The sequence below is a fragment of the Callithrix jacchus genome, chromosome X, assembly GCF_049354715.1.
Source record: "Callithrix jacchus isolate 240 chromosome X, calJac240_pri, whole genome shotgun sequence".
NCBI classification, from domain to species: Eukaryota; Metazoa; Chordata; class Mammalia; order Primates; family Cebidae; genus Callithrix; species Callithrix jacchus.
Window position 1 is genome coordinate 19,797,508 of NC_133524.1, and position 18,431 is coordinate 19,815,938.

The following is an 18,431-nucleotide window of genomic DNA, read 5'->3' on the forward strand; positions in this document are numbered from 1 at the left end:
TATGTGTTCACTATGGAGCCAGGGCAGCCCACACTGTCAGTGCACCAATGGTAACACCCTTAGCATTCACTGTACCCATGCTGGATGGTGGATTCTTTCTGCAAGCACCCATCACTCTCCAACCAGGGGCTGTGTCTGGCGATGGTGGGCCTGTGCTGAGCCATCTTGTAGGGAAGGCCAGGGTAGCAGGGAATTCCCCCAGGAGAGCCCTCCCTCCACCAGTGATCAATGAGAGTGGGAGGATCAATACCCCAGCTTCCTCTCCCCAAGATGTATTCTGCACTTTCTCCCAGAGCTTCTCAGGGATAGGAAGCTCCAGTTGTCCACAAAGGTAACCTGCTCCTTTAAATGCCTTACACTGGCTTCTTTCTCTTCCCTGTCTCACTTCCACACTCCCTGACTGATGCTTCTCTCAAATAAACTACTGACACTCATATCTTTCTTTCTTTCTTTCTTTCTTTCTTTCTTTCTTTCTTTCTTTCTTTCTTTCTTTCTTTCTTTTTCTTTCTTTCTTTCTTTCTTTCCTTCTTTCTTTCTTTCTTTCTTTTTCTTTCTTTCTTTCTTTCTTTTTCTTTCTTTCTTCTTTCTTTCTTTCTTTTTCTTTCTTTCTTTTTCTTCTTTCTTTCTTTTTTTTTTGAGACATGGTCTCACACAGTCACTCAGGCTGGAATGCAGTGGCACAATCTTGGCTCACTGCAGCCTCTGCCTCCCAGGTTCAAGCGATCCTCCCACTTCAGTCTCCTGAGTAGCTAGGACTACAGGCGAGTTCCACCATGCCCAGATAATGTTTTTATTTTATTTTATTTTTGTAGAGATAGGAGTCTCCCTATATTGCCCAGGCTGGTCTCGAACTCCTACACTCACAATTCTCCCGCCTTAGCCTCCCAAAGTGCTGGGATTGTAGACGTGAGCCATCATGCCCTGTCCGCACTCAAATCTTATTCTTTTTTTTTCTTTCTTTTTGAGATGGAGTCTCACTCTCTCACCCTGGCTGGAGTGCAGTGGCACCATCTAGGCTCACTGCAACCTCTCCCTTCCGTGTCCAAGCAGTTCTCCTGCCTCAGCCTCCCTGAGTAGCTGGGATTACAGGCGTATGCCACAACGCCCAGCTAATTTTTGTATTTTTAGTAGAGATGGGGTTTCACCATGTTGGCCAGGCTGGTCTCGAACTCCTGGCCTCAGATGACCCGCCCGCCTCGGCCTCCCAAAGTGCTGAGATTACAGGTGTGAACCACCATGCCCGGCCTCAAATATTATTCTCAAGATCTGCTGGGGGGGCTGCCTCACCTAAGACAGCTAGTTACAGTAAGAGATACTAAGGACTGCAAAATATGTCTCCACCCATAATGAGCTGACCATCCAGTTAGTTGTTTTCAAAGGTAGACATTAAAGCCTGAAAACTTTTGATCCAGCAGTCCAGCTTCTAAGAATATAGCCTATGGAAGTAATCACACTGGTGCACAAAACTTGCATACAAAATGTTCATCTTTCATCAGAGCTTCGAGAGTAATAGATAAAACCAGAAAAATGTAAATATCACTTGAGGTCAGGAGTTTGAGACCAGCCTGGCCAACATGGCGAAACCCCATCTCTACTAAAAATACAAAAATTAACCAGGCGTGGTGGCTTGTGCCTGTAGTCCCAGCTACTTGGGAGGCTGAGGCAGGAGAATCGCTTGAACCCAGGAGGCAGAGGTTGCAGTGAGGCGAGATCACACCACTGCACTCCAGCCTACGCGACAGAGTGAGACTCCATGTCAAGAATAAAAAGAAAAAAAAAAGAGTTACAAACTGTTTCTGGTATATATCATTTTTGTTAATATTTTTATTTAGAAAAAAGAATACTAGAAAGCTGAAACACCGAAAGTTTGACAGTTGCTTGCAGTTTCTCTTCTCTGAGTTTATCTGTATTTTTCACCCTCTAGAAAGAACGTGCCGTTTCTTTTCAGGCAATGCATGATTTCTTTTCTAAGTCTAGGACCACAGCCCTCAACTCCAGCACTGCTGACATTTGGTAACAGGTTATTCTTTGTTGCGGGCTTTCCTGTGCACTGTGAGATGTTTAACAATGTCCCTGGTCTTGTTGCACCAGGTGCCAGTAGCGCCCTTCTCCCCAGCAGTGACAACCAAAAATATCTCCAGACACTGCCAAATGGCTCCTAGGGACGAAATTACTCCTGAGATTTTGAGAAGCACAGTCTAAGAGAACCTAAAACCATAACACGTATCAATGAATGACCAGAAAGTGAAATAAGATCATTCCAACTTTGTTTCAGATTTGCATGATATTTTTTTCATTTTGAAGAAACCGACGTCCTGCCAACACTGAACCTAAAACCATACTTATTCCAGAAGATGAGGCTGCATTCTCAAATGTGTAAAAGAGCAGCAAACAAGAAGTGCCAAGATGCAGAAGCCACGTTTCCCCTTTTAAACTCATTTGTCTACGTGCGAAGAGGTTGAGACCTCCAGAAGTTGAATCCGTGGCAGCCTCACAGGGCACCCATTCCCCATGTGTCCCTACACTGGACCAAGAATGTGAGAGAAGCACAACCCTCTGGCATGTTCTCTATCCAGGACGTCCTAAGGACCCTCATTCTCACTGATGGACTGTGGCTTCTTGTAGTACACAGATGCAACTGACTCAAGAGAATTCCCCAAGGGTTTTGTGATAGAATATTAGTCTGATGGAGAAGATTCCATAAACATGTCATCTAGCACCATGCTAGGCTCTGAGAGGAACACCGTGTTCAAGATACCTACCCTTCAGGGATCCTCCCATTGCAGCGAAGAACACCCATGATCAACACATCATCAACAAAATCATTCCACAGAGCAGATGGGTCGAGTCACATGGAAAAGTCGCTTGGAGGCAGCAGGGAAGGGCAGCCTTTATCTGGTGAGCCCCCGGGGCAGGGAAGTGGGCATCTATGCAGAGATCTGGGCGTGGGCTGGTGGAACAGAAGGGAGAGACATGTGGCCAGGCTACAGCCAAATAGAAGGCCAGTGAGGAGGGGAGAAGTCGGTGGATCAGGTCATGCCTTAATAGGTCTTGGTAGGAACTGTGGCTCTTGCTCTAATTGCGCTGGGAAAGCACCTATGCGCGGTAAGCAGGGGAGGGAAAACGTGTGGTTTATGCTTTTGGAAGACACCCTTGACTGCCACATGGGGAGTGGACAGGAGCTGGACAAGGCTGCTATTTCGCCTCCGCGGAAGCCCAGATGAGAGAGATGGACAAGGGTGGCCCCACTAGGTGCGGAGGCGGAGGCAGCGGCAGCGGCAGCGACAGAGACAGAGGCAGTCCTGTTTGGATCTGTGTGGGAGGTACTCAGGGGCCGTGGCGCACAGCTGAGGAGTGCTGGCAGTGTGGCACTCAGGGCTTTGCAAATCTCCAGGGTGTGAAGCGGTGACTCATAACAGAGACCGCGAATGCCAGGGGCCTGGACACCCATTTTCATTGGTTTTTTTTTTTTTTTTTTTTTTTGAGATAGAGTTTCGCTGTTGTTACCCAGACTGGAGTGCAATGGCACGATCTCGGCTCACTGCAACCTCCGCCTCCTGGGTTCAAGCAATTCTCCTGCCTCAGCCTCCCGAGTAGCTGGGACTACAGGCGCGCACCACCATGCCCAGCTAATTTTTGTATTTTTAGTAGAGATGGGGTTTCACCTTGTTGACCAGGAGGGTCTCGATCTCTTGACCTCGTGATCCACCCGCCTGGGCCTCCCAAAGTGCTGGGGTTATAGGCGTGAGCCACCGCGCCCAGCCATTTTCATTGTTAAATAGGCTACTAGGGCATCTTGTAACATCCCTGCGAGGCAAAACCCAGGGCCCCAGGAGCTCTCAGCTGTGTGAGCAATTCAGACCAGAGCCCAAAGCGCAGCCCAGTGCGGGAAAAGCCCCAGATTCGTCTTTGACAAATCCCTAATAAGTAGCTGATGCCTAAAACACCACCATTTGAGATTTCTTTGGAGTTTAGGTCTTTAGCTCGGAAGAAAATGCAAATTCCCTTCCCAAAGGCAAAACGGAAGGTGGCGAGGGAGACTGGACCTGAAGTTAGCAGTGTGATCGTGAACTTGAGGGCAGTCAGGCATAGAGGTGGGTCGTGACAGAAGATTCAGATTTCTGATTTAGAAACAGCTTTCGGGCTGTGGAACTGGAAGCCATCAGGGTCACAGCAGCTGGTGAGCACTGGGAAAACAGGTTTTGATGGGATGAGAGGACAGGACTCTGTGGGTTCGGGGATCTCAAAAAGAAGGATGCAGCAATTAGCACCAGAAAGAGCTGCCAGCTGGCAGGAAGAAAGCTTGGCTGCGTCCCAGGTTTCCTAAGCGAGCCCCGGCCTGGCCTTGAGTGTGTCTGGTCTGCAAATCACCAGGCCCTTGCCTGGTTATCCTGCAGCTGCTGGTGCAGCCCAGCCTTGGGCAGAGTGAGACACTCCCTTCTGGGATGAATCCTGTGGGAACCCTAAAGGCAGCTTTTCCAGGCTCCTCCGGGCTATCAACCCAGTTAATTGGAAAACCATGTTCCTGAATAACTACGTTACTGAAATAATTTCAATAGCTTCTGAAAGCACAAGCAAACCTAATTTTCTTACTTAATTTCTTCCTTTTTTTTTTTTTTTTGGAGCGGGGGACACAGGGTCTCACTCTGTTGCTCAGGCTGGAATGCACTAGTGCAATCTTGGATCACTGCAGCCTCAACCACCTGGGTTCAAGTGATCCTCCCACTTCAGCCTCCCAAATAGCTGTGACTACAGGTCTTACTTTGTTTTTGTTTTTGTTCTGTTTTGTTTTTGAGACAGAGTATCACTCTGTCACCCAGGCTGGAGTGCAGTGGCACAATCTTGGCTCACTGCAACCTCTGCCTCTTGGGTTCAAGCGATTCTCCTGCCTCAGCCTCCCGAGAAGTAGCTGGGACTACAGACACCTGCCATCATGCCCGGCCAATTTTTTGTATTTTTAGTAGAGATGGGGTTTCACCATGTTAGCCAATCTGGTCTTGATCTCCTGACCTCGTGATCCGCCCACCTCGGCCTCCCAAAGTGCTGGGATTACAGGTGTGCAGGTCTTACTTGCTAAAAATAAACAATTTTGCTTATGTTTTAGTTCACTAACTTTTTTAAAAAAAATCTCGACTTGAAGGCATTGAAAAGAACATCCTTATTCCAGTCTTGATCACATTTCACCCTACCTGTCTAACTGCAGGATGCAGAAGTCTTGGAAATAGAGCTCAAGAGCTCTAGATTTTTATTCTGTTCACATTTCCTTTCCTCCATTCATTTGATCCTCACTGACCACTCACGCTTTGTTTGTTTCAGACGGTGTCTCACTCTGTCGCACAGGCTGGTGTGTAGTGGTGCAATCTTGGCTCACTCTGCCTCCCAGGTTCAAGCGATTCTCCTGCCTCAGCCTCCCAAGTAGCTGGGATTACAGGCACACGCCACCATGCCTAATTTTTGTATTTTTAGTAGAGACGGGTTTTCACTGTGTTGGCCAGGCTGGTCTTGAACTCCTGACTCCAAGGGATCTACCCGCCTCAGCCTCCCAAAGTGCTAAGATTACAGGCATGAGCCATTGTGCCTGACCTCACATTTTAAATTCATTCTTCAACTTGTTTTATAAATAGTGGATTCCTATTCCTACATCAGCTACTGTAGTAGAGGTTGAGGAGACTGAAAAATTAGATTATTTGATTTCTGCCCCAGAGGATCCGCTACTGGTGGGAAGAATGTACAAACAAGTCATTAATGCAAAGAATGAGCCCTATATCAGGATATATTCAAATCATATATACTAAATTTTAACTTACACTTTAATTTACCAAGTAAATAAATTCTGTAAGTTCCTCACCACGTATTAATGTGGTTTTTGACTAAATTCCAAAAGAATGCCAGACATGTGACAAATTTTCTCATTATGTTAGAGCACCACCTATGGAATTCTTATGTAATTGCAGTGCTGGCTTTTTATTTCTTATGTTAGATGTCGGCTTTGTACATAATTGCGTAACACAATTTTTAATTTCTTGTGTTAGAATGTCATCATGTGGAATTTTTGTGTAATTGCAGAATATATTTTTTATCTCTTATGTTAGAATGCCCCCTGTGGGGTTGTCATGTAAATTGTAGGATTATCGGGCAGAATTTTTTTTTCTTTTTTTGAGACAGGGTCTCACTCTGTTGCCTGGGCTGGAGTGCAGTGGTGTAACACACTTGGCTCACTTCAGACTCCACCTCCCAGGCTCATGTGATCCTCCCAACTCAGCCTCCAGAGTAGCTGGGGCTACAGTTGCACACCAGCACGCCCGACTAATTTTTTGTTCTTTTTTATTAGAGACGGGGTTTTGCCATGTTGGCCAGGCTGGTCTCCAACTCCTGGCCTCAAGAGATCCACCTACCTTGGCCCCCAAAGTGCTGCGATTACAAGCATGAGCCACTGCATCCAGTGAGAGATTTTTCTTTTTTCTTTCTTTTTGAGACAGTCTGGAGCTGTTGTCCAGGCTGGAGTGCAGCAGTGTTTTTCCTATTAATGAGGTTAGAGTACCACCTAGTAATAGTTGCTTGTAATTGCACACATGTTTTTCTCGTTACTCTGATTACATAGCCTCCTGATGATAGAATTTGCCTGCAATTGCATCTGAGAGTTTTCCGTTACTCGAGTTAGAGTGCCACCAGGTGGAATTATTGTGTAATTGCAGGACAGATATGTTTTTCCCACTATAGTGGTCCCAGCCAACCCTTATCTTCAGGAGACATGTTCCAAGTCCCCCAGTGAATGCCTGAAACTTCGAATAGTACTAAGCTCTCTGTATACTGGCTTTTTCCATCTAATCACCAACATGGCTACTAAGTGAAGAATGAGAGGTAGCACATTCGGTGTGGATACACTGGGCAAAGTGATGATTCACATCCTGGGCAGAACAGGAGGGGATGGCGCGAGGTTTCATCACACTACTCAGAACAGTGTGTAATTTTAAGCGTGAATTTTTTTTTATTTCTAGAATTTTCTGTTTAATATTTTTGGTGGAGATTGGCCGTGGATAACTGAAACTGCAGAAAGCAAAACCGTGGATAAAGGGGAGGGCTGTACGCAGGTTAGTGCGCCACCTGGTGGAATTTTTCTGAAACTGCAGAACAGATGTGTTCGTTATTTCTCATGCTAGAATGAATGCCTGGCGGAATTGTCCTTTGTTATAAAGTACGCCTATGGTCCTCAAACTTGGCATCCAAAACACCTGGAAAGCTTTAAATTTTATTTTATTTCTGAGACCGGGTCTTGCTCTAGCACCCAGGCTGGAGTGCAGTGGTGTGATCACAGTTCACTGCAGCCTCAACCTCCTGGGCTCAAGAAATTCTCCTGCCTTAGCCTCCCAAGTAGCTGGGACCACAGGTGTGCCACCATGCCCAGCTAATATTTGTACTTTTAGTAGAAATGGTGTTTCACCATGTTGTCCAGGCTGGTCTCAAACTCCTGACCTCAAGCAATCCTCCTGCCTCAGTCTCCCACAATTCTGGGATTACAGGAGTGAGCCAGAATATCCAGCCTGGAGAGCTTTTTAAATCAAAGATTGCAGGTCCCCACTCCCAGAGTTTCTTATTCAGGAGGTTTGGGATGGGGTCTGGGAGCTTGCATTTCTAATAAATTTCCCCATTTGCGTTGATGCTGCCTGTCTGAGGCTGCACTTTGAGAATTACTAAGTCCACACTCCTCAAATTTTAGTTGCACACGTAAGTGGAGTTTTTTCCTATATGATTTTCACAGGCCAGGCATGGTGGCTCACGCCTGTAATCCTAGCACTTTGGGAGGCCAAGGCAGGTGGATCACCTGAGGTCAGGAGTTTGAGGCCAGCCTGGGCAATGTGGTGAAACCCTGTCTCTACTAAAAATACAAAAAGTTAGCCAGGTGTGGTGGTGAGTGCCTGTAATCCCAACTACTTTGGGAGGCTGTGGCAGGAGAATCACTTGAACCTGGGAGGTGAAGGTTGCAGTGAGAGATCACGCCATTGTACTCCAGCCTGGGTGACAGTGAGATTCCATCCCCCCGCCAAAATTTCACAATGATTTCATCTTTGAAGAACTGCAAAGAATTCAGGATACCTTTTTTTTTAAGAGTTGGGGTCTTACTATGTTGTCCAGGCTGGTCTCAAACTCTTGGGCTCAAGTGATCCTTCTGACTCCTGAGTAGCTGGGACCACAGGCACGTGCCACTGTGTGCAGCTTGGGATACCTTTTGATTAAATCTACCAGTTGCTTTTGAAACCAGTTTTTATAACCTGACCTAAGCCACTTTACAATGTAGGGTTTTGGTCTGGTTTTTGTAGCCCTACATCCTAGAATACGCACTCTTGAAATATCTGTTGGAAGAATGAACGAATATGGCCCTTCGACATCATGTCACTTGGATAAATAGGGTAGTGTCCCACAATTAAAGCAGGTGAAGCTCTTTGTCTCTTTCCTTCTCTACAACCTCACTATTATGCTACAATAAAAGAAGTCATAGACAGAATTCTGTCCAGATCATTTATGCAGGCACAAAGTGTGCCATACATCCTGTTCCCTCATGCTTGGCAACGGCCTGTTCTCTCCTTCTGGGAACTGTGACAAGCTTCTTCATGAAGTGTTGATCCGAGGCAGACCCAAGCAGGTGGCTTGTCAGACAGTTAGACTGTGTTCACACGAGGGCTGGCGGCCCTGAGAGTCTTTTGAGCCAACCGCATATCTTTTTTTTTTTTTTTTAAAGACAAAGTCTCACTCTGTCACCCAGGCTGGAGTGCAGTGGTGCAATCTTGGCTCACTGCAACCTCCGTCTCCCTGGCTGAGGCGATTCTCCTGCCTCAGACTTCCAAATAGCTGGGATTACAGGTGCCCGTGACCACACCTGGCTAATTTTTATATTTCAAGTAGAGACAGGGTCTCGGCACGTTGGCCAGGCTGGTCTCAAACTCCTGATCTCAGGTGGTCTGCCACTTCAGCCTCCCTAAGTGCTGGGATTACGGGTGTGAGCCTGGCTAACCATATATCTTGAACCCCACTCATTTCACCAGTTGAAAATTGTTCCCAATAAGCTCGCTGGTGCAAATTGAGACAGGGTATTTCCAGCTTCTCTAGGTTCTCTGCTTATGGGCCTTCAACTGTCCATGGCCTATCCCCGAAATGAGCTTCCTCACAAGTTAACTGGGTGACCACTGAATGTGGAAGATTAAAGCTGATTTTCAGACATGTTGATAGCACTCCATTGATGCCACATTCTGTTAAATTGCAGACAGTATAAGAAAACATGAAGTTTCATTCTTGCATTTATTCACCCGCTCTTTATAAAAAGTCTGATACAACAGGAATTTGGGCCAAAAATCAGGAATCCTGAGCTCTAGTCTCAGCTCTGTTACTGACTAGCTGTGTGACCTCAGACACATTACTTAACCTCCCTGGGCCTTCGTCTATTCATTTGTGAGCAAGAGGCCTGGACTGGCTATTGCTAAAGCCACCTCCAGGTCTACCATGACATGATTGTCTTCTCTCGGAAAGTCACCGTGCCCTACTTGCAGTTCCAGTTGTCCCCTCCCCTGTCTCAGCCTGAGTGAGGATTAGGCCCTAAAGTCCTGGAGTACCCATCCTAGGTCATGAACTAACTTATCCTTGTGGCTCAGATGAGGGCCCCGGGGTGCGAAAGGGTGCAAAGCTTGCTACAGATCATCTTGGGCAGAGCCCTGCAATTGAGGTGCCACAGATGAATCCCAGGGATGCCAACACGTTGTACTCTTAGCTTCGGCAGTGGCTGCAACTGCTGTGGGGAGGCGAGTGGGCGCTCAGTGCAGCCCAGCCCGTGTCTGCCACTGCCAGAAAGAAATACCATCGCTGGGCCGGGTGCAGGGGCGCAGTAGCTCACGCCTATAATCCCAGCACTTTGGGAGGCCGAGGTGGATGAATCGCTTGAGGTCAGGAGTTCGAGACAGCCTGGCCAACATGGTGAAACCCTGTCTCTACTAAAAATATAAAAAATTAGCCAGGTGTGGTGGTGTGTGCCTATAATCCCAGCTGCTTGGGAGGCTGAGGCAGAAGAATTGCCTGAACCCGGGAGGCGGAGGTTGCAGTGAGCTGAGATTCTGCCACTGCACTCAAGCCTGGGCAACAGAGCAAGATTCTGTCAAAGAAAAGGAGAGGGGGGAGAATTTCTGTCTTCCAGGTGCACTTTGGGAATAAATCAGTGGGGCACTTGGCAGATTTGAGGAGTAACTGCCATCTTTCTGGGGACACCGGCAGCTGCTGCTGCAGAAAGGAGGGCATGTGACTTAAACAAGCAGCTGAGCCAGAGGCCGATCATGTCCAATGGAGCGTGCAGATGGGGTGGGGACCTCAGTGGCACTTGCACCCATTGCCATTGCCACAGCTCAAAGCTTCCTTCTGTGTCAAATTCCCTGCTCAGAAAAAAGTGGCTAGACTTCGCCAGCTGTCTGCATAACTATCTTAACTGCTGATCAACTTTGCCAATCGTAAAGAAATTAAAATTGAGATTCATCAAATGCAAAGTAGGCGGCATTCAGTGTCTTTACCAAATAGTTGTGATAGGATTCTTTCCATAAAGCTTTTTCTCATCATCTCATAACTAGCATTCTTCTCATTTTAAAATTATTTTTTTAGAGACAAGGTCTCATTTTGTCACCTGGGCTAGAGTGCAGTGGCATGATCATGACTCACTGCAGCCTCGAATTCCTGGGCTCAAGGGATCCTCCCACTTTAGCCTCCTGAGTAGCTGGGACTACAGACATGTGCCACCATGCCCAGCTAATTCATACATATGTACACACAAACATACACATATATACATATATATACATTTTTTTTTTTTTTTGGGTAGAGATGAGATGTCACCATGTTGCCCTGGCTGGTCTCAAACTGCTGGCTTCAAGTGATCCTCCCACCATGGCTCCCAAAGTGCTGGGATTACAGGCATGACCCACCGTGCCCAAACTATTCTCTCTTTTTTTTTTTTTTTTGAAATGGAGTCTCACTCTTGTTACCCGGGCTGGAGTGTAATGGCATGATCTTGGCTCACCGCAACCTCCGCCTCCTGGGTTCAAGTGATTCTCCTGTCTCAGCCTCCTGAGTAGCTGGGATTACAAGCCTGCACTAGCATGCCAGGCCAATTTTTGTATTTTTAGTGGAGATGGGGTTTCTCCATGTTGGTAGGGTTGGTCTCGAACTCCCGACTTCAGGTGATCCACCCACCTCAGCCTCCCAAAATGCTGGGATTACAGGCGTGAGCCACTGTGCCTGGCCTGTTCTTCTCATTTTAAAAGAGAAACGTTCATTGTAGAAATTTTGTAAATTAAAGATAAATCAAAATTTTAAAATGAGGCTGGGCACATTGGTTCGTGCTGAGGTTGGTGGATTACCCGAGGTCAGGAGTTCGAGACCAGCCTTGCCAACATGGTGAAACCTCATCTCTACTAAATATACAAAAAAATTAGTCTGGCATGGTGGTGCACATCTGTAATCCCAGCTACTGAAGAGACTGAGGCGGGAGAATGGCTTGAATCCAGGAGGAGGAGGTTGCAGTGAGCCAAGATCATGCCATTGCACTCTAGCCTGGACGACAGAGTGAGTCTCTATCTCAAAGACAACAAAATTTAAAAGTGAAAATATTCTATAATCATATAGTCCACATAACCCATTAATAAGTCAATATGTCACCTTGTAGCCTTTTCCTATAGTTACATATTTTTAAAAATTATAGAATTGATATTAGAAGTTACCTAATGTTATAAAATAGGTGGTCCAATATTTTTAACAATCTGATGTTAACTCCTAATATTCCACTGTAGCTATAATTCATTCAACCAATCCCTTATTTTTGAACAAATAGATGGTTTCTTTATTTTCACAATTCTTTGGCTGGTGATGGGGTCTGTGGTCACAGTGATCGGGGGCAGGGCCAGAGAGGGCAGGCATCCTGTACAGTGAAAAGTTTTCCTGTTTCTCACATGACTTTCCATTGTCCCCCTGGACATCTAGGGAGGTGAAAAGTCTTTGTTTAAAACCTGGATATAAGGCCGGTGCGGTGGCTCACTCATGCCTGTAATCCCAGCACTTTGGGAGGCAAAGGCAGGCAGATCACCTGAGGTCGGGTGTTCGAGACCAGCCTGGCCAACATGGAGAAACCCCATCTCTGCTAAAAAATATAAAATCAGCGGGGTGTGGTGGCGCGCGCCTGTAGTCCCAGCCACTCAGGAGGCTGAGGCAGGAGAATTGCTTGAACCCGGGAGGCAGAGGTTGTAGTGAGCCGAGATCGCGCCACTGCACTCCAGCCTGGGCAACAAGAAAATCTGTCTCAATAAATAAACAATAAAAATAAAACCTGGATATAATGATCTGAGACCTAGACTCTGCCAGCAATACAAAGATATTTACTAGATAAACTGAGGAAAGATTGGGTCAGTAATTAGTTTTGTTCTGATCTTTTTCAAGATTTTTTTTCCTGTGACATTGCAGACTAATCCTGTCAGCAGCAATGATGCTGGTAGTGGTGTCTGAGCCACTGAGTCACAGTGATTCTATGGTTAGGCGTTATAAACAACCCACCGTGTCCGGGCATGCATAATGGTTTATAACAAATGGCTGTCATTTCTTCTTTATGTGATAGTCAAAAAAAAATCCAAAGCTACTGTGCGTGGGAAGACTCTATTACCTAGACATTTTGTTTCAGGCTTGTAGAGGGGGCGTCTAAACCCACGTGCTGTGTGCTGTGAGAGAAGGCGTGGGGTGTTCCTCCAGCTTGCTAGTGACCCCTGCTGGCCGCTCGAGCATTCGGCCGGGGCTGCTTGGGTTGAAAAGTTTGTTGGCTTCAAAATGTGGTAAGGCAATGACTAGGGGTTTTTTTGTTTGTTTTTTATAAGATTCAAAGGACAAAGCTCCCTGAGTTGCTCTCAGCCCTGTCTCCCATCTGCTATCTCTTGGATTCCCTGAAGTGGATCTTGGTCATTTCAGTGGAAGGGGCCAAGTCTCAATTAGTGTGTCAGGGCCTGACTGGGGTAGACAGTGGGAAAATTGGGGGTGCCAGTCCTGTGTATCAATCTGCTGGTACCTAGAAAATATAAGCCAAGATGGGGCCACACTGCCTCCGTTATGTCCCGTCCACCTGCTGCCTTTTGCGATCCCATCAGGCCCAGTGGCCGAGGATCCAGACCTTTTCGGCCCCAGCTTTTCTTAGATCTGTGCTTCTCCAGCTGGAGCCGGTGTCCATGTCACCTTCAGGGCTTGTCAGTGCCACCCCCAGAGTTTCTGGCTCCACAGGAATGGGGGCAGGGACTGCATTTCTGATGAACTCCAGGGTGATCCGAATGGGGTTCATCTGGGGGACCTGCTCACATAGTGCCTTAGGACGACAGCTATTAGTCTCACCTTAGGAGGTCGTGAGACTATTCTCAGTTTCCAAAGTGTCTGGATTTTAAGGAACTTTGCAGCTTTCTAAGACATCTTTTTCCTGGGGCTGTGATGAAGTCTCCATGGGGGAAGCGAGACTTTCTGTGTGACACGATCCCCCCACAGATGAGCCCCTGTGCCTTTAAATTAAATGCTTAGGCTGGGCACAGTGGCTCACACCTGTAATCCCAGCACTTTGGGAGGCCAAGGTAGGAGGATTGTTTGAGTTCAGGAGTTTGAGACCAGCCTGGCCAACATGATGAAACCCAGTGTCTACTCAAAAAATACAAAAAATTAGCCGAGCGTAGTGATGCGCGCCTGTAGTCCCAACTGCTCGGGAGGCTGAGACAGGAGGATTGCTTGAACCTGGGAGGCGGAGGCTGCAGTGAGCCAACAGAGCCTCCAGCCTGGGCAACAGAGCAAGACTCCATCTCAAAAATAAATAAAATTTTAAAAAATTAATTAGTTAAATACTTAACTGAGGAAAGTGAATTCCTGCTTTATTATTTGTGCATTCTCTTGGACTTCTTCCTTTTGATCTTTTTTTTTTTTTTTGAGATGGAGTCTCGCTCTGTCATTCAGGCTGCAGTGTAGTGATGTGATCTTGGCTCACTGCAACTTCCATCTCCCAGGTTCAGGCAATTCTCCTGCCTCAGCCTCCTGAGTAGCTGGGATTACAGGTGCGCACCAGCACTCCTGGCTAATTGTTTTGTATTTTTAGTAGAGACAGGGTTTCAGTATGTTGGTCAGGCTGGTCTCAAACTCCTCACCTCAGGTGATCTGCCTGCCTCGGCCTCCAAAAGTGTTGGGATTACAGGCCTGAGCCACCACGCCTGGCCTGATCATTTTGAAAATAAAAATCTTCATGGTCTCTCTCAAAAATAAGAGAGGAAGAGGGAAAAAAAAGAAAATGGAGGGAAGAAAGAGAGATTAAGAATAAAAGAGAGAGAGGCAGAGAGAGAGAGAGGACTGGCTTTCTTTCTGGAGAGAGAAGAGCACTGAAAGAGGGCCGAGAGAGGAATCAGAGGCAGCACAGAAAAGGAACCTTCCCTTCCCGCAAGGCTGGCAGGCACCCCACGGGCAATGCTTCGCAAAGGTAAGGTTCCCACGACTCCCCTGAGATCTTGGGAGAGCCCATATCTCCGTGGGGCTGGCAGCCTCCAAGAGGCCCAGATGGTCCCACCTCCTGATAGCCACACCATGCCAGAGCTGGCCTGTGTGACAACAAGCACACAGCAGCAGTGATGCTCTGTCACTTTGAAGCCCAGGTTCTAAGAGGTCCTGTGACTGTCCCCCAGCTCTCCTGACTCGGACAACTGGCTCTGGAAGAGGCCTGGGCGAGGGCAGGACCCTACGCACTGTCACCAGCCCTGAGTGCCAGCTGGGAAGTGGAGCCCCAGCCCTGGCCAGACCTTCAGGGAATGGCGGCTGCCTGCGTCCTGGCTGGGAGAGACCCTGAACCCGGCCTGCCCAGCTAAGCCAGCTATGCTGCTCCCAGATCCCTGGCCCACAGAAACTGGGAGTTAGCAAAGGCATGCTGCTCTAAGCCACCGAGGCAAGACAGATTGTGTGCCAGAGTGAGAAGGGACTGGGGCCACCATACCCAAATAAACCAGCAGAGTCCTCCCTGGCTTCCCTCCCCTTCCTCTCAGCTGTTTGGCCACCTCAAGGTCCCATCTCATGGGGAATCATGGCAGGGTCAGGACTTTTCATGAAGCAGCATACACAGCCATCAACGGTATTTCTTTTCTTTTTTTTGAGATGGAGTTTCACTCTTGTTGCCCAGGCTAGAGCATAGGGGCATGATCTCAGCTCACTGCAACATCCACCTCCTGGGTTCAAGTGATTCTGCTTCCTCAGCCTCCCAAGTAGCTGGGACTACAGGTGCCTGCCACCACACCCAGCTAATTTTTTATATTTTTAGTAGAGATAGGGTTTCACCATGTTGGCCAGGCTGTCTCGAACTCCTAACCTCAAGTGATTCACCCACCTCAGCTTCCCAAAGTGCTGGGATTACAGGCGTGAGCTACTGTGCCCCTGCACCCGGCCCAGCGATGCTATTTCGTTCTGGCAGTGGCAGACATGGGCCGGGCTGTGCTGACTGCCCATTCACCTCCCCACAGGGGCTGCAGCCACTGCACCTGGCCAGAAGATAGAAATTTCTAAGCTTTGCTTTACCGATGAGGACCCACGTCACCAAGAAGTGAAAAGATTTGCATATTTACTTACAGTCACAAGATTCTAGTATAGTGCTCATTAAAGATGGGGCACTGTCTTAAGCGCCTGACATATACTAATCCATACAAGCTTCATGACAGCCAGCCCTATGAGATGACTGTTGTCATGGTGCTCCATTTAAAGATGAGGAAACCGAAGCACAGAGAGTTTAGGCAAATTGCCCGAGGTCACACAGCTGGTAAGTGGTTGAGCCAGGATTTAAGACCAGGCAGACTGGTGCTAGAGCCCAGAGGCCAGGCCGCCTCTCTGTAGGACAGTTCTGAGGTTTTCCAAGGCCTCTTCAGGTTGGGGATCAGCCACAGAAAATGACTGATAGTAAGTTCAGGCCAGACTGAGCACGTACGTGTTTACTCTCTCATCAGCCATGATCTACGTGATGGAAAACGGGGCCAGACCTAGACGGATATGTGGTGTGCTGCAAGCTGCAGTCTGATTGAAAGCCAGCCCGGCATGATGCAACCGCAGATGGAAGGAGAGGTTCTGTCCCTGTTCTTGGCAGGGTACGTAGAATTGGTCACGGGTGGCACTGGGTCTCAGATAGAAATCTGATGGCTCCAGTGTTTCACATTTGCATTCTCTCTGGCTTGAGCACTCCCATAATTTTAATAGGGAAGATTTAAGAACCCATTTTGCCACATATCTCCACTGGATAATGGAAAGACATGGAGGGCTGGGTGCAGTGACTCACACCTGTAATCCCAGCACTTTGGGAGGCCGAGGTGGGAGGATCACTTGAGCCCAGGAGTTTGAGACTGGCCTGGGCAACATAGTGAGACCCTGTCTCTATTTTTAAAAATCATATAGAAAGATGTGATCATACTCACTGCGGCTCACCTAGCTTAGATTCAGGAACCCCATGCTCTCCTGAGCACTCTATGGCACCTCCTTCCATTACTTTCCTTTAGGGTCCTGTCATGAGCTCATCATCCATGTTTACAAAATGCAGAGCTGACATTAACATCCTTCTTCGGCTTCCCTTTCTTAGGAAAAGTGTCTACATTTTAAATAAGGTCTAACAGGACCAGGACAATCTACTGCCAACCTCGTGCTCCGTGCTCAGACCACAGCTAAAAGGTCTCCTCCTCAGTGCTGAGGTCTGAATGTGCCCCCTGAAATTCATCTCTGAAACTTCACCTCCAATGTGAGGGTCCTAGGAAGCGGGGCCTTTGAGAGGTGATTGGATGATGAGATGGAGCCCTGCCCCCACCAGGCTGCCTTGAATGGAATTAGCACCCTGATGGAAGAGGTTAAAGGGAGCAGCCAGGCCTTTTTTGGCCCTTCCACTCTTCTGCCATGTGAGGACTCAGCCACAGGGCCCTCATCAGACACCGAATGCCTTGACCGTGGACTTCCCAACAGCCAGAACCGTAAGAAATCAGTGTCTGGTTTGTTTCATTGGTTGGTTGGTTGGTTTTGTTGGTTTTGTTGTTGTTTGTTGTTTTTTGGTTTTTTTTTGAGACAGGGTCTTGCTTTGCCATGCAGGCTGGTGTGCAGTGGTGCAATCATGGTTCACTACAGCTTCGACCTCCCCGGTTCAAGCCATCCTCCCATCTCAGCTTCCAAAGTAGCTGGGACTACAGGTACCTGCCACTATGCCTGGATAATTTTTGTATTTTTTGTAGAGATGGGGTTTTACCATGTTGCCTAGGCTGGTCTCAAGTTCCTAGGCTCAAGCCATCCACCTGCTTCTGCCTCGGAGAGTACTAAGATTACAGGCATGGGCCACCACGCCGTGTCAGTGTTTGCTGTTTATAAGTTACCCAGGTGCAGGTATTTTGTTAAAGCTGCCCAGACATTATGAAGTGCCCCACCAGCTTGATGTAGTAATACAAGACAGGGGTACTAACATTATATGGTTCCTTTCTTATTTACTGCCGGAAATTGTTCTATAAAGAACTATTCTTCATCAACTATTTGTTGACATTGAAATTCAGTCTGTGTAAGAAAGGCAGGAGAAATCCTTGGTTCTTTCCCTTTGCCAGTTTTCAGAATAATTACTACTGGACTGGTCTTTGCTGCTAGGTCTTTCCAGGGGAGAAAGTTAAGATACACGCACCCGCACATGCACAGACACACACACATTTTTGTTCTTGTTTTGAGACACAGTCTTATTCTGTTGCCCAGGCTGGAGTGCACTGGCACGATGATGGCTCACTATAGCCCCCACTTCCCAGGCTCAAGTGATCCTCCTACCTCGGCCTCCCTAGGAGCTGGGACTGCAGGCGTGCGCCACCATGGCCAGCTAATTTTTTTATATTGTGTAGAGACAGGGTCTCACCATGTTGCCCAGGCTGGTCTTGAACTCCTGAGATCAAGTGAGCCCACCTTGAGCTCTAAAGTACTGGGACTCAAGTGTGAGCCATCATGCCCAGCCAAGATATATATATATATTTAAGGGGGAAATAATCATGATTTTATACTGATGCTTCCAATTCAAATTCAGGACCACTAGGCTTTTGACTTGAATTTTACATTTGTGTCTTTTATTTTAAATACTGAAAATCTTGGTTCCCAATGGCATTAATGTAATTATATATTTACTTTATCAGTATGGGTATGTGCGGTCTCAAATAATAACATCTGACAACTGAGAACAATTAAAGCTTTTTTTTTTTTTTCTGTAGTGATGGATCTCCCTATGTTGCCCAGGCTGGTCTCAAACTCCCGGCTCAAATGATCCTCCCACCTCAGCCTCCCAAAGTGCTGGGATTACAGGTCTCAGCCTGGCTTTAAGATTTTTTTTCTAGTTCCTTTTGACTTTAGGCTATACCCCACCA

The 18,431-nt window shown here is 47.3% G+C and overlaps 1 long non-coding RNA gene across 1 annotated transcript in view; it reads left to right on the forward strand.

Moving 5' to 3' along the window:
* LOC118150464 (uncharacterized) overlaps positions 1–2,884 on the forward strand; it is a 105,927-nt gene extending 103,043 nt beyond the window's left edge. Inside the window, exon 3 of the long non-coding RNA XR_004738594.3 lies at positions 2,276–2,884. This is a non-coding gene — a long non-coding RNA (uncharacterized LOC118150464). The remainder of the gene's footprint in view (positions 1–2,275) is intronic.
* Positions 2,885–18,431: the final 15,547 nt, after the last annotated feature.